This window comes from Eurytemora carolleeae, unplaced genomic scaffold (assembly GCF_000591075.1).
Source record: "Eurytemora carolleeae unplaced genomic scaffold, Eaff_2.0 scaffold597, whole genome shotgun sequence".
In the NCBI taxonomy this organism is placed as follows: Eukaryota; Metazoa; Arthropoda; class Copepoda; order Calanoida; family Temoridae; genus Eurytemora; species Eurytemora carolleeae.
The window spans coordinates 81,729-95,444 of NW_019396500.1; positions in this window are offsets into that span (position 1 = coordinate 81,729).

Consider the following 13,716-nt stretch of genomic DNA (forward strand, 5'->3'; position numbering starts at 1 on the left):
TCTTTAATTATTTTACCTGAGTCACTCCAACTAATCTATCCTGCACAGTCTCTTTAATTATTTTACCTGAGGTAAGCCAACCTATCTATCCTGCACAGTCTCTTTAATTATTTTACCTGAGATAAGCCAACCTATCTATCCTGCACAGTCTCTTTAATTATTTTACCTAAGCCAATCCATCCTATCTATCCTGCACAATCTCTTTAATTATTTTACCTGAGTCATTCCAACTTATCTATCCTACACAGTCTCTATAATTATTTTACCTGAGGTAAGCCAACCTATCTATCCTGCTCCTCACAGTTTCAGATTCTTTAGGGAGATAAACCATACTTCTGTCAACCATTACCTAGATAAACAATTGTTTGTTTTTAGGCTTAATTGGGGTTTTTTTTTTCAGAAAGTTGGGCCTGGGTGGGAGGGTGGCTTATGATTTCAACGCATCTTTTAACATTTCTCTAACGTAGCTTTGAAGATTTTAAACTGCTAACTTTAAAAGTTGAGATGTTGGGGAAGTTTTCATAAGTTTTTGAAAAGTACTTTAGAATAATGTAGATTACTAAGATAAAAGAAATCACTGTTTAAAGGCAGACATCTTGATTAAACCCATAATGATAAAGGGAAATAATCTTGATTAAACCCATAATGATAAAGGGAAATAATCTTGATTAAACCCATAATGATAAAGGGAAATAATCTTGATTAAACCCATAATGATAAAGGGAAATAATCTTGATTAAACCCATAATGATAAAGGGAAATAATCTTGATTAAACCCATAATGATAAAGGGAAATAATCTTGATTAAACCCATAATGATAAAGGGAAATAATCTTGATTAAACCCATAATGATAAAGGGAAATAATCTTGATTAAACCCATAATGATAAAGGGAAATAATCTTGATTAAACCCATAATGATAAAGGGAAATAATCTTGATTAAACCCATAATGATAAAGGGAAATAATCTACTTATGCGCCACAGGAGAAAATGTTTAGAATGAAATCCTAAAATTTAAAAACTTTCTCGGACAAAGATGGTTTAATTTTCAAGTAGGGAAGGGAAATGAACGTTTGCCTAGAGTTTCAAGCGAACAAAAGGAATTGAGTCTTTGTCACAAACTCTTAATTTATAATAGCTATTTCTTTGGAACCCAATGTCGTAAATCTTTAATATTTCAAACTTATATTATTTGATCTAACAGAATTCATAGTTTGAAATATCTAAGGTCTACGACATTGGAATCCAAAGATATAGGGTTTAGAAAAGCAGAGTTTGTGGCAAAGACTCAATTCCTTTGTCAATTTTTTTGTCGTTGCAAATATCAATGAACTTTCGATGAAGTTTTTATCCTCATTTTCGCGAAATTTTCTTTTGATCGTGTTCGATAAAAATGGTTTTTTTCCATTTCCCATTAAGACGAGTGTCAGGAAAATAGAAGAATGTGCGGCACCCACATTGGATGAGACTCAACTGACGACCTGAAACTTTTTAATCAATGAAGATTGGGTTTCTTCCCTGAATACTGAATTTAGTTTGTGAAAAAAGCTGTAAGCTACAGGAAACTACAGGAAATTCTACAGGAAACGTCTCATACTTTGTGGGTAAACCTGTTATATAGTTCGATTTGTTTCTCGTCAAACATAGAGTAATAAAACGAAGAGGTGAAGCTTATCTCAGATGTACACAACCGACCTCCCTATTAACTAATTAATAGAGTGGTCGGTTGTATACATCACGATATGTTTACGTGTCTATTACTGTACACTTGTATATAGAGTGATCGTATTTCTAAGGGGGATTTTGTGGAATTGACCAATTTTTAGATTTTCTTTCTTTCTTTAAAGAGAATTCGATGATGTTGACTGCAAACATTTGACAATTTTCGAATTTGTAGGTTTTCAATTTATTAGCAAAAAGTTATGTCAAAAATATTAAGTTTCTAGAGCATGAATTTAACTTAAAGCATTCTTATTTCAAACATTTTTATTGTTTCTTCTCTTCAACTCTTTATCATAAACATACCAGTGTTACAGGTTTACCAATAAAAGATGAAACTGCAACGATGACAACCTGGAGCTCTTAACCCCAAACAGGCTGGGGGCTCCCCCCTCTAGGTTTTTGACTAATTTTTTTGACTTTTCGTAAATAGAAATTTAGGGGATTTTTTATTTTCATTTATGCATAAGGTAGATTGCAGGGCGATAAAGAACTGGAGTATGTAAAAAAAATCTTAAATAGTCCATAACTTTTGAATGACTAAAGCTAAAGATCTGAAAACTATATTTTCGAAAAGCCCTTGAAAAATGGGTGTAGAAACATGTGACACACTTTGATATTTGTTTTAAACAAAAAATATTTTTTACATTTTTTCGACCTTTTTTCATTTTTTTTCTATCCTCCCTAGCACCATAAAATTTATCGAAATAATTTTTATCTCAAAGATGGCCTTGAAAATTTAAATCCCCCCCGTCTGTACATAGATTCAGACCTCCCAGCCTTTATAGGGTTAAACATAAACAACAATCTAAAGGTTGAATTTAGTTTCTGGCTCAAATATTGTCTCATCCTTTGTGGGAATTGAGGTATTGTCATAAACACACGGTAATTATAAGAAAGATTCAAAAAATATAATTTAATTCATGTTTAAATAAAACCAACTTATTAGATATTTTACGAATGTTAGTTTTTATATGTTAATTATAAATTAAACAATTACAGTATTATAATAAAATTATTAAAATTATAAATTAAACATTACTGTAAATTTATTTTTATACGCATCTACAGTTGAGAGCAATGGTGTTTCATTTTTCTTCAAACTTGGTTTTTTCCCCTGACTTATATTTCCTTCTTTAAAATGGTTTGAGCAAATACAACTTGAGGGCTGGAGTCTCCCAACCAGAAAAGGTCTATGCCATGAACAATATTTTTGTATTTTGAAAAAACTCACATTTTTACAAGAAGAATTGTTTTTCACTTTTTCACGATGCAATATTTAGTCATACTTTTATAAAAATAAATAAACAACTGAACTAGAATGTACTGCAGGATTCAATCCTGTGTTTACAATCCAGATTAAGTGTCTATCTAATTATCAATACTAATATTCAATTATCTACATTAAACCACTCCTTAGAAATACGATAACTTTATATTCAAGTGTACTGTGTTAGATACATAAATATATCGTGATGTATACAACCGACCACTCTATTAATTAATTAATAGGGAGGTCGGATGTGTACATCTGAGCTAAGCTTCACCTCTTTGTTTTATTATTCTATGGTACCATTGCGAATCGGGTATTACAACCTGTGCATTGAGGGTCACTTTACAGTCCAATTAACATATTCCAAGTACATCAATACTCATAGAACCACCATTGGGTGACGTTTCTGATTAAAATATTCAGCAAAGAGGACTTTTATTGTGCTTTATTGCAGGGGCGTACGAGGGGGGGCTGCGCCCCCCGCCTCCCCTCTACGCATGCCCCCCCTGAGAGGCTGAGGGGAGGGGGGCACCCATGGGGGAGGCTCTTTTAATAATACATCTGCTTGCATTTCCCTTCTTCAGGTCAGGCACAGTGGTGTACCTAGGGGGGCAGTAGTCCTCTTATCCCCCCTGGGAGTTCCAAAAATAAAAATTAAAAGGGAACTACGTTTAGTGTAAACCCACCAACGATGTATATAGAGTGTATACTGTATCCCAGTTCGTTCAACCCAAGCCTTATCATGAGTTGAGGACTGGACAAACGAATAACAACAATTAACCTGTTACTGCATCTAACAGGAAAGGAAAATTTCCATATAGAAGCTGAGATTTGAACCCTATTGAACCCGTATCTAGGGAGGTTAGATAATGGAACGTTCGACGGCAGAGAAAGCAAACACAGCCATTTTGTTATGCCCCAGGAAAGTAAGATTCAGTCTTGATGAAGGATCGAAGGAGAAGGGTTGATAAGATCTCCAGAAGCTGCAGGAGGAGAATTAGCTTCATCTATGATTCAAGGATTAACTTCGGTTGATCCTCAGTTTGTATTTAATAATAATGTAAAATAAATGTCTCTGCAAAGTTAGTGCTTTAATTCAAATTGGCTTGTTATATTGACTTTCTCTTCATAAAGTTATCTTTATTGAGTCCTTTATACATGAGTTTCTCACCAAGTTTATATTAGAAAGTAACACCTGACAAAGACTAAGGATTTGTCTAAATTCACTGTTAATACAAGGAGAGACAATTTTTAGCCTTCTAAAGAGAATACTTCATTACACAAGATGTACTATGATGGAGAGCATGTAGCATATTCTGTAGTAATGCTTAGAACGATCTATATTATCCATGCTAGTAATATATCTTATCTATTTTTATGTTGACCCTGTCCGGCTAGTCTGGTCAGTTTAATTTCACTTGTATATAAATAAATTACTACTACATAAACCTTTGTGTTATACAGACATATACAGAGCCTTGAATTTTGGCTAGAGATTGAGAGCCTTGAGTTTGGCTAGAGATAGAGTCAGTGAGACTGTAACCAGACTTTGAGTAGCGTAATCTCAGGACCTAGATTTATTACAAAAGTGGTGGCAGTGGTGTGATAACATAGGACCCCAAATCTAGATGCCTGAGACTCCGAAAGTATTCCAGAAAAAGAGTAAAGTGAAAACCTGGTTTAACGGATTAGCCAGAGAAGTGTTAACAGGAGAGGATTTGCCTGTGAGTGAATCAAGTGTGGCTACAGGAAATACAGTGGCTACCTTTCAAGAATATCCGAGTTTACCCAGTGACAATTCTGGATCAGAAGTAGAGATGGAGGGACCATCTCATCCAGCAATAGATGACATGGCGTAAATAAGGCAGCAGTTTCAGCTGCTCCAAGCCCAGCCGATGGTGACTAAGAATAAATTGGCAGATATTTAGCAGAAAGATAAGGATAAATCATTAGCCCAGACATGGCAGGAGTCAGCGACACCAGAGACACAAGACCCTATCGGAAAAGTAGTTGCAAGACTAGTACGCCCTAAAGTGGAAGATGCACAAGAAGTTTATGTGTCCTTTCTAAAGGCAGAGAGGGCAGCAGGCAGAGGAGATAGGCTGACGTTAGTAGATCTGAGCAGGGCGGAAGCTGAGTATAAGAAGAGACTGTTGGATTTTAGCTGTAGAGCCCCAACATATGATGGTAACCCTAGTGAAGTGTTTGACTAGTGTGGGGAATTAGAGAAACATCTTTCGAGATTTGAGTGTGAAACGATCCCTAATGATGCCATAAAAAGGATGCTGTTAGACTGTATAACAGGAAAAGCACAGTCTGAGATAGTATTGTTGTAACCTGATGGATTAGCTTTCGATAACTACCAGATTGGTGAATTCTTTCAAGAATTATTGAAGAAGTTCACTTATGAGAAGGACGAGGAGGGCAGGAAGATGGAATACTTACACAGGAGACAGGCGAGAAATGAAGATGCTCGTCAGTATTACACAGACAAGCTAAGGTTATTCGTGCAAGCCTACCCACCAGCCAGGAGGAGTTTAGTCGAGTTCAAGACTAATATGTTGTTAGGATTATACAACCCTGAACTGAGGAAAACTTGCCTGATGTTTATGCCTAAAGATATTAAGCATGAGAGGGAGATTAAGGCAGTTCTGGACCACCAGCTAGTGAACCTGGGGACTTATAACATGGACCCCAGGGCTCCAGCACAGGATATGGCAGGCCTACAGAGTACATATGGGTATGATGGGAGCGAGATGACCAAGGCCAACAAGATGTTGAAGACGGGACAGGTGCCCATGGATGTCAACGCCATGCCAGGGCTGGACGTGTCAGATGCTGAAGAATGAGATGCTTAGAGCGGGATAAATGCCCTGCAGGGCAGAGATGTGTGTTATTTTTGCAAGAAACCTGGTCACCAGAAGAGGGATTGCAGGAAGTTTGATGAATGGAAGAGGAAGAATCCTAACAGGAAGTACGGAAGTGACACTCATAAGGCCAGTTCCTGCCCCTCAATTTTGTGTTACAACTGCGAGAAAGAGGGTCATATTTCACGGGAATGTAGAGGAAAATGGAGAAACCAAGGAAGGAGAGAAAATGGCGGATATGGAGGCAGACAAATAGTGGATATGGCCAAATCCATGGCAGCAATGCAGGAAGTTCTGAAGAAACTGGTACCAGAAGTGGTTTTTTCTTAGGGAGTTGCGATGACGGACGGTTGTCAGCTCCTAAGATTGCAGAAAACAATGATGTTAATGTATTTACTAATCATTTAATAAACAATTCTGTCAATCCTAATGTCCATGATTTGTGTAAGTTAGTACTGGAAGTGAACGGAGAAGTTAGGACGGAAGTAGTGAATAATATAAACAATGTTAGGAAGTTGACTTTAATCCGGAAGTGATGGATAGTTTGAGACCTAACGGAAGTAAGGAAATCGAACTTAGAGAATAGGAAAAGAATATTCTCATGCATCTGAACAATGTTAATTTGGTTGAGAGGGACGACCGTAAAACCTCGTATGTGAAATTTAAGTTATTTAAACGAGACATATACGGGTTAGCCTTAGTAGATACAGGCAATCTAGTGAAAGGTACTTTAGTGTCAAGTGAATTCTGGAAGATGATAGGGGAAAAATGCTAGAGGAGAGTAAAGCTAGAGTGCATACGGCAGAGAAAGGTGGGAAAGGACTGAAAGTACTGGGGAACAGAGAAAAGATTAAGTTCTACTTGGATGGTTTGGATCGCAGATTTGAAGTAGAACCAATTGTGATAGAAGGCATGAATCATGCAGTGAATTTTAGTACAGAGTTTTTTCGACAGCAGAGAGAAGAGAATCGGAAGTAAACAACATTAGCCCAGTGGAGGAAGTATTAGAGAGGAAGTTATGGTCTGCGGAGAAGATAAGTATCCCTGAAGGAAGTGCAAAATTAGTCAAGGTGAGAACAGAAGGTAATTGGAAGGGTGCTGGGGTGGTAGAATCGTTGCCTTTAGAAGATCAAGAAAAGGGGAGGAAAGTTCTACTTCCGGAAATGCCAATGACCTGTCAGTAAGTGTACAAGCAGTGTATGTGGAGAACCATGCAGAGGAGTGTGTAGAGTTGTGTGTGGAACAGAAGCTGGGAACAATACATAGTATGTGCATAGATAAACAGGCCTGGGTTAAGGAGGAGTTAAGGGGAAGTACGGCAGAGGATTTAGACAAAGAGGAAGTGTGTAACTCTCAGGAATCCATCAATTCATTGCAAGAATCCGATTTTCCAACAGAAGAGAGAAGGAATTTTATCAAGGATAGTTTCAAGATAGATGAGAACGAGATTTTGAACAGGGATGCAGAGCTGAAAGAGGAAGTGATCAAACTTTTCCTGGAAAACTTTTCTATATTAGCCCTTCACCCTAACCATTGTGGCAAAACAGATTTACTGGAGCTGTGGATAGAATTACAGCCAGGGGCAGTACCTAAGAGATCCAAGGTGAGGCCATTGAACCCTGATCAGTGTGTAAACTTGAAAGAACAATTGGATGAGTGGATCCAACAGGGGATTATAGAACCTGCAAACAGTCCCTGGGCATCGCCACTAGTTCCTGTGAAGAGAAAGGATGGGAGGACAAGATGGGTGACTGACCTGAGGCAGCTTAATAACAGCACAATCAAGGATGCTTATCCCCTGACGAATATCCAGGAAAACCTGCAAAAGTTGAAGGGTGCAAAAATCTTCACTTCATACACTGCATACCACGTGATCCAGATAGAGGAGGGGAGCAGGGATTGTACAGCTTTTATTAGTCCTTTCGGTACATTTCGTTATATAAGGATGCCCTTTGGCCTGTCAAACACTGGAAGTGTCCACAGCTGGATGTTGGACCTGGACCTGGAGCACCTACCTGTTGAGAACTGGTTATCATATTTGGACGACATCCTGGTGTACTCCATGGACACCTGGGACCACTTGAAGCATCTGAAGAGTATCGTGGAGGCTCATACGAAGGCAGGGATCAAGATTCAACCTAAGAAGACCAAGATATTTCAGACAGAAACCAAATTTTTAGGACATAAAATGAGTCAAGGCGAGTACAGATTTGGATCAATATGTGAAAGATATACAGCGCTGGCCACGTCCTACTAGTTGCAAGGAAATGTCGTCATTCCTGGGATTCACGGGTTATTACAGAGGTTTTATTCCCAGGTACTCGGCTTTGAACAACAGGATGAATAGTCTAAGAAGGCAGAGAAATTTGTGTGGACTGAAGATATGGAGAAGGATTTCCTAGAGTTGAAGGCGGAGTTTTCAGCAGGGCGAATACAAGCTTATCCAGATTTTGATTCAGATGAACCTTTCATCCTTACTACAGATTGGTCGTCTCTAAACATTGCAGGGGGTTGTCTCAGAAACAAGAGGGAGTGGAACGTTTTCTAGGCTGCTGGGGGCGCAAGTGTAATCGTTACAAGAGACACTACTCCAGCGCCAAGGGGGAGCTCCTCGCCCTGGTGAAGTGTATGAAGAAGTGGAAACATATTTTGAAGTACCGGCCCCCCTTCCTATTCTACATGGATGCTGCCAGCCTGAAGTATATTGTGAACTTGAAATCAGAGAAAACTATTTTTCAACACTGGTACGGGGAAATGGCTCACTTTGAATTCATCGTGATACATAAGAAAGGAAGTGAGAATGGTAATGCAGATGCTTTATCCAGAGCCAAACATTTAGATATGCCAACAACAGAAGAAAATGAAGAGTATCAAGAAGCCAACGAAGTGGGAGAGATGAAGATAACTTTTGCATCAGAACTAGAAGGAAACCCTGTGGAAATAGGAAAAGGGAGGCGGAAGTTTGCCAGATATACGCCTGCTATTCACAACCTGTGTAACGAGACGAGATTCGAGATAATAGAGGGAAATGAGTTGCGAAAGTTACAGGAAGAGGATGAAGTCTGGCAGGAAGTGATTAAGTGGATAATAGATGGCAAAGTACCCAAGATGCAGGAAGTGAGGGGAGGAATACAGGAATTGATATCAGTGAGGCAGATATTCAATCCTACCCTGTTTGTGATGCATAATGGAATCTTATGTAATAACCGTCACACAGATTCAGCCAAGCCATATGATGCTTTACATGTTTGTGTACCTGCAGTGAAACTCGAGGAAGTGTTCAAGATTTGGCATGAGGGCGTGGCTGGGGGACATATAGACATGGCAGGAATGTAGTACCAGAGAACATTCTTTGGGATGTCTGCCGTGAGAAAATCTGTAGGCTGGTGAATCGTATGACACCTTCCTAGCTAAGGAAAGGAGAATCCAAGCCAAGAAAGGCCTCATGTGCCTAGCACAGTGAGCAATGTCGGGGAGAAAGTATTTATAGACTTAGTCTTGATGTCAGAAACAGTGAGAAGGAATCATTATATGCTAACGGTACAGGATGGATTTACAAGATTTGCTAGTGCATATCCTATTTGCAATATGGAGGCAGGCACTGTGGCTAGAGTGTTGATATGTGAATATTTCAGTGTTTTTGGATTGCCGAACCAAATTCACTCCGACAACAGAGCAGAATTCGTAAATAAGTTATGGGTTGAACTATTTAGTGAATTGAAGATTTTGCATACTAGAACCCCTCCCTACAACCCTTCATCTAATATCGTGGAACAATGGCATAGAACAATAGTGGGTATACTGAGAACCATGGGCAAGGATATGCAAAATGAATGGGACCTAGGTGTAAAAGCGGCTTGTCTGGCGTACAATACCACGGTACATGGTAGTACGGGCCAGACAACGTTCTTTGCAACCTTTGGGAGAGAAGCTATAGTTCCCATCCATTGGGTTTACCCAATACCCAAACCTGATGTCGAGAAGGATGTATCTGCCTGGTCAGAAACTATACAAGAAAGATTTCAAACTGCCTATGCTGGGATGAGAGATAGACAACAACAGACAGTGCAGTGAAACGCTCAGTATTACAAGCCAATCCTGAACCAGTTCAACATAGGGCAGTGGGTATGGATCTTTGACCCTAAAATCATTCCAGGCAGTTGTGACAAACTCAGGTCATATTAGGCAGGGCCCTACAAGATCATAAGGCTGATGTCTCCAGTGCTGGCTGAGGTAATTGCAGTTTTCAAGCAAGGTAAACCAAGGATAGTTAGCTTGGACAGTCTCAAAGAATTTAGGGGGGAAAACAATGTGCATGGTCTACCCAGTGACTCCCCCCCCCTCGTTTCAAGGAGGGGATGAGATTACAGAAATTCCTGCTCTGAATGTATCAAAACCGATAACAGAAGATATAGCGAGACAAGATAGGCAGCTGGGGGCCAGGAGAGATACAGCTGGTCAGACTGACCCACAGGAGATTAGACAGACTGACTGTGAAACTCAGATAACATCCAGCTGTGAAGAGGGAGGGAAGGGATCCCATCCCACTCTGGATTTAGATGGAGAAGTTGATATGCAGGGAGAGGGGAAGAGGGGGGCAGAGTATCAGCCCTTCCCCAGCCTTGAAAATACTGGAGAACCAACCCAGCCAACCCTACTCCAATCTGCAGGTGCAGTGCCAGCCTACAGCCCAGAGAACGAGATAGATATGCAGGAGGGGACTGGGGGAGTATAGAGAAGCCAAGCTGAACCCGAGGAAAACAGCCGTAACGAAAAATGGAGGAAGAGGGAAGGGATCAAGAGGAGATTACAAGATGAACCAACCCAGCCAATCCTACCCCAATCCTCAAGTACAATGCCAGTCTATCATCAGGAGAACAAGATATATATGCATGAAGGGGCTGGAGGAGTAAAGAGAGGGCATACTGAGCTAGAGAAAAACCTCCATCATGATAAATGGAGAAAGAGAGAAGGGATCAAGAGGGGATTGAGAGATATTCCTCGTGTACCAGATGAGGAGTATGAAGCCAGCTAGGACCAAGAGATTCAAGCCAAGAAATGCAAAGGATCAATAAACTGTATTTTGGATCGCTGTGGCTGCATAGAGAGATCAGCAGAAAACCTGGCCAGGACAGTGCCAATTTCACCCCTTACCCCAGTTATGAGAGATTAACAGGGGAGAATTATAGCAGCCCTACCAGTGCAGCCAGAACGTGCCAGTACGGCAGCGGTGCAGAACAATCTTATCTCCCCAGCTATCAGTCAGTCAGCAAGGAACACAAGGAGGCGTAGACATCAACCTGGGGTCATAGATTACGATGTTGCTCCTCAGCACATTGATATCACCAATGATGCCGTTCTAGACCCAGGGCATTTCAAGGTTAGACCCAGGGCTGACCCAAATCCAGCTGGAGTGACTGATTAATGCTGGTGAACTATGATGTCAAGAGATTGTTAAAAAGTTGCATTGAACGATAACTCTTGACACCGTCTCCTCGGGGATTTGTAGCATATTCTGTAGTAATGCTTAGTACGATCTATATTATCCATGCTAGTAATATATCTTATCTATTTTTATGTTGACCCTGTCCGGCTAGTCCGGTCAGTTTAATTTCACCTGTATATAAATAAATTAGCACTACATGAACCTTTGTGTTATAGGGACGTATACAGAGCCTTGAGTTTTGGCTATCTAAACAAAAGCCCTCCTACCCCCCTGCATTGTGGTCATCACTGTATCTAAAGATATTTTTAGTAGATTTTCTATTTGAATTTTTGTAATAAACTGAATTTATTAATTGAGATGGTCTGTTCAGGTCTGAACATTTCAAGCAGTGTATTTCATATAAACATTTCCTCCAGATGCTAACTGTAGAAATGAGAAAACATGTGTTTATGTCACATCTATCGGCTTAATTGCTTTCTGCTGGAAATGGAAACCATATAATAATATTTAAGAACAAATAAAAGTATAAAGTACTTAGGGTTTAGGACGTTTCACACTTTTCTTGGATATATTTTAACTTTTAATTGTTGGTTTACCTGCACTGCAACAATGATATATCTCTATATACATGTCTATTTATACATAAATGATTTATCTGCATCAGTTATCTCATCAGAAATGTCCAAACATTCACCAAAAAAATCTCGGATTTGTTGATGGTTTCTCTTTGATATTGAAAAATCGAAATTTTTTAAAGGCAACTTTTTCTTATCCTGCCATCCAAAACTTTCCCTGGGATCATGTGAGGTCCCACAAAAACTTTGGGCCGGATCGGTTTAGACGTTTTGATCCCCACTCGGTTTAAACTTAAAAAAACGAAAATCTATCCTTTTTTAAGACGATCGTTTTTTAATAACGATAGTTTTTTAAACTAAAAATGATCATTTTGAAGACGATCGTCTGAAAAAAATTTGTTAATGAATCAAAGTTTTATGACAATTAATTTCATTTTTTAGAAAGATAAGGTAATAATGAATTTTTTCATAAATGTTTTTTTTCATCAAAACAAATAACCTGAATGTTTCCTGACCTCGGATTTTTCTACCAAAAATGGTATTTTCTCTTTTAAAGGTCGTTAATGATTGTTAACTAAGGGTCGTCCTTTACAGTCCTTTACATGGATGCATGGATCCATATGGAAATATGGATATACGTATACGGATATGGGGATAAATATATGGATATATGGATATATGGATATATGAATATATGGATATATGAATATATGGATATATTGATATATATATATATATATACTGATTTATGGATATATGGATATATGAATATATGAATATATGGAAATATGGATATATGGATATATGGATATATGAATATACGGATTTATGGATATATGGATAGATTGTTTATCATTAGAAATTTTTTAGGTTCCATCATGTCAAAATGACATGTTCAGGGCATTAAATTCTAATATAATTAGTCAAATCATATTTTAAGAGAAACTAGAGATAGACATCGTTCTTGTTTATCAACTAAAAATTTCAAAACGAACTAAATATTTTGTGAACGGTGGTGTTGTTTAAAAAAAATAATGAACCATGGAGAAACTTAAATTTTTTGGAAAAATTCATTTGTAAAACAGACCAGCTCATATGTAAACTTGACTGAGTGCGTCTATTTTTTTATGCTTAGATAGATCTGGATAAGGTAGAATATGCGACAATTCAGTTGACGAACATATTCAAATTTGTATTGAACGAATTGAAAAAAAGTCGATCGCACCCATCTCTAATAGAAACAAGTGTATACAAAATATTATTTAAACTTAAAGAATAATTGTTGATATTAAATATCGATTTACTTTAGTTCAATTATTGAATTATTTATGACAATATAATTAAGAGAATTTAGGTTAATTTGTCAATTAGTGTCTTTAATATGTACATCTGTATATGAATATAGAACTTGTAAAATCTTTCCCTGGGATATTTAGAAAGATGAAAATTACCCTGTATGATAATTAAAGGACTGCAGTAGGGTTTTGGTGAATTATATTGACGTACTAAGCCTAGGGATGTCAGGAATATTTTTTTTGCATTATTTTGAAAACGTCCCATAAACCTCAAAAAGTTTAATTTTGTTAAAACTTTTTGTTCTGGGTGATTGCATAAATTCATAGGAAAATTTCTTAAACCAACATGTTTTTTTCTAAATTCACTTTGTTAAGAGTTTAAGTCGAAATAATTATTTATAATTATTGCTTTATATCGAGTAGATATCCTATCAGAAAGTATAACAGATTCTGGGTACTGGGGGTACTGGGTAGTACTGGGGTGCACTGGAGTGATTGTATTTCTTGGGGGGGGGTCAGTGAGACTGTAATTAGACTTT